The 3106-nt window shown below is 38.1% G+C and overlaps 1 long non-coding RNA gene across 1 annotated transcript; it reads right to left on the bottom strand.

The window, feature by feature from the left end:
- LOC133306589 (uncharacterized) lies at window positions 1-2701 on the bottom strand. The gene is made up of 4 exons (XR_009750923.1): window positions 2219-2701; window positions 1994-2130; window positions 1005-1070; window positions 1-286 (listed from the first exon to the last, which is right to left on the bottom strand). It is a non-coding gene; the product is annotated as an uncharacterized LOC133306589 (long non-coding RNA).
- Window positions 2702-3106: the final 405 nt, after the last annotated feature.

Here is a 3106-nt window from a genome sequence, read left to right as displayed (position 1 = left end):
ACTAAATATAACTTGCAAAGTGCTCGCAAAACAGTTTATAAAACTGCATTCAAAACCTTAAAAAATAGTTTTCGCAAAATGTTTCCAGAATTTTTCCAAAGTCCTAACTGATCAAAAAAATCTTAAAACAGTAGCCAAATCCTGCTTCCAACCGTAATCCAAACTTCCCAAAATATTACAATATTACAGTCATCCAACAGACAAACAGTTAACAGCAGAAATCCAAACAGCAGCAGGTAACAACAAAAATCCAAATAATAACGTCATCAAATGTTTTTCTGTCCTCCTGCAATTTTATAAAAATTGAGCCCCAAAAGGGGTGAGAAAAATCTCAGTAGTGTGATAGCAAAACCAATAATGCAACAATATTAAACTAGGCACAGAATTCCAAAACAGTCGCATCAACATTTAAAACTCCGTACAGTTGCTAATCATCATCTTATTGCGTATATAATGCCATGGTCATGTAAATTCATAATAGTCATGTTAGTGCGTATATAACGCCATTTCCTTGTACGTTCATAGCACCATCGTGCACGTACTAACATACACAGTGGATATTCCATGATGGCTCCCTTAAAGGTGAATTCCAACTGTGGCCTATGCGGACGAAAGCCAAGTGTCCCATACCCTGGTACCGAAGGGATGCCTATATGATGCGTACTCAAACGTATGCATATTTATATAATTATCCTAGTCCATGAGCAGCATGAAATTCGTGCATGTATGCCATGATATGTTTTACACACAAACAAGAACAAATGAATTATGAGGTGTATATGCATGACTAGATCATCATCATAATAGCATATATTTCATGTACTTTCCGTACCAAGCTGCCACATAACAATTACTTCTCATACAAAATTTTCCATCTTGTCACATTCATAGGCAGCATACATATAGCATATGACAGCACATTAATCCAAGGCACGTGTGAACAACAATTCACAATTCTATACGCTAGCTAATAGTCACATTAGGTAATACCACCAAACACTTACCTCGCGTGCCACAATTAAATTACCAGGCAGCAGCAAAAAATCCACACACTCACGAAATATGCACACCTATATACAAGTATAACCAATCAGAATTTATGACACGAATTTCCTATACATTACATAGTTTTCCCTTGTCCTAAATCCTAATTCTACAATCGGTTTCCAAGTTCATATAATAAACACATTTTCTGTCATAATGTTAATTTACTAATTGTCCTTAATTGACAAAATTCAAGTTAGTTACACATGCATGTAAATTCGGTTTCTTGTCCATGGATTAAGTGCTATACATCTAATATTTACATAACCTGATTTACAATAACTCGGGTGTGCTAGTGAAGCATACAACATGCTGTTTACATATTCCTAAGCACATGCAAAGGCTATTTTTTTTTCTAACTCAAGGTTACCTTTTATGATTAATTAATATATGCAAAACAATTAGATTGTCCTTCTAGTCAAAAGGGCAGTCCACACGCGGTGATGATTTATCTTTCCCACGTTCCAAAATCTGACTTGTGACATACATACAGTGAGGTTTACGATTGGTACCACATTTGAGGAAGGATTTTAAAACAGGATTTATTTCCTATGAGCTACTCAACAGGACAGAATTTAGGTGCACAAAGTTTTACTCCAATAGGGCACTAACCAATTTTCTTAGGCTAGAACAATTAAGCCTTTAGCATAATGTTTTCGTCCCTCCTGGGACATGAGAGGCGTAATAAATATTTTTAACCCAAGGGACTGTCCAACACAGCAAAACAAGGGGCCATTTCCGAGCTCCTAAGGAGATTAATTTCAGTTTTCATATGCTAATTTAATGGCTATTAAAAAACTTTAGTTTCAGGCTTACATTAGTTACATCCTAGAGCTGTTCTAAAAGGCAGATTCCAAAGGAAGTAAATGACCAAAATTAAACATTCTCCAACATGCACAAGACGACCGAATAGATAAAAAAACAAGAGAAGGTTATTTGCTTGACTCACAACTACTTGCAAGGAACCCGAGTTGTGCAAATCGGCCATGGAGAGCAGGGACCCAAAGCTGTGCCATTTCTTTCTTCTCTACAGCTCCAAGAAATCGGTTTTAGTGACATGCCATGGAAGAAAAGACCCAATCAAAACTGGGTCGAGGACATGCCATGGGAAAGAAATCCAAATCAGAAACGGTTCCAGTAAAAGGACAATACGACAGCAAACAAAATATTTCACCTTCTCCCACTAGAGGATGACTGTGCGCCCAAATGAAGAGGGTGGAGGGTGAGAGTCAAGATATCAATCTGCATGCACCAGAATCTCCAACAGGGCGAAGAGAATCAGGAGGAACAAGGGAGTAATAAAAATAATACTGCTTCTTTGCTTGGGTACACAGCCGAACAGTGAGCAGAAGGAGAGGGATGCTTAAGAGTCTTGCTATCCTATGAATTTCACGGTTTGTGTAGGGGGTGATTATGCTGAGTTTTTGCTTGAGTTCTCTTGCTACACGCGTGGAAGGAGAATAGGGTGATAAACTACTCACACTCATACCCAACGTTCAGCCAAGAATACAACAGAGAGCGGATTTACTATTTCCCCCTTTGTGCGCACGAGTGGAGGGAGGCGGAAGGAATAAGTAGGAAATCTTTTGGCCAATCCAATTTCATGCATTCAGGTTTATCTTAGACCCAAAGGAGGACAAACAATCAAATTGGTGCTTTTTCTCCTTACCTTACGCATAGAGAGAGGGACAAAAGTGGATAAGGTTGCTTCTTGACCAATAGGAGGGAGGACATGCATTTAGATTGGGTCATTAGGGACCATGCATTCAGATTTTCTAAGATAGACAAATGGAGGAGCTTAAGGAAAACTTTTGGGCTGAAACAAACCCTTACTAAGGACTTGGGTCGTGGCCTTCAACCCCATAAGGACCAAAATCCCTTCTCCTAATGAATCATGACTTCATGCAACTTACCACATATTTTCTAGTATTTTGTTAAGAATTGTAATTAAGCTTTATCCTATCCTCTTTAACTGGGACATTGAGTTCCTAATATATATACATTGACCATAATTGCAGCAAGTGAAGAATTTTCCCGAAATTAAATTAATTCCACCCTAACC

The sequence above is a fragment of the Gastrolobium bilobum genome, unplaced genomic scaffold (genome assembly GCF_033153095.1).
Source record: "Gastrolobium bilobum isolate Gb01-03AN ecotype WA unplaced genomic scaffold, APGP_CSIRO_Gbil_v1 utg2911, whole genome shotgun sequence".
Taxonomy (NCBI): domain Eukaryota; kingdom Viridiplantae; phylum Streptophyta; class Magnoliopsida; order Fabales; family Fabaceae; genus Gastrolobium; species Gastrolobium bilobum.
Note: the sequence above shows the minus strand (reverse complement) of the source record. Positions and strands in the feature narration are given on the sequence as shown.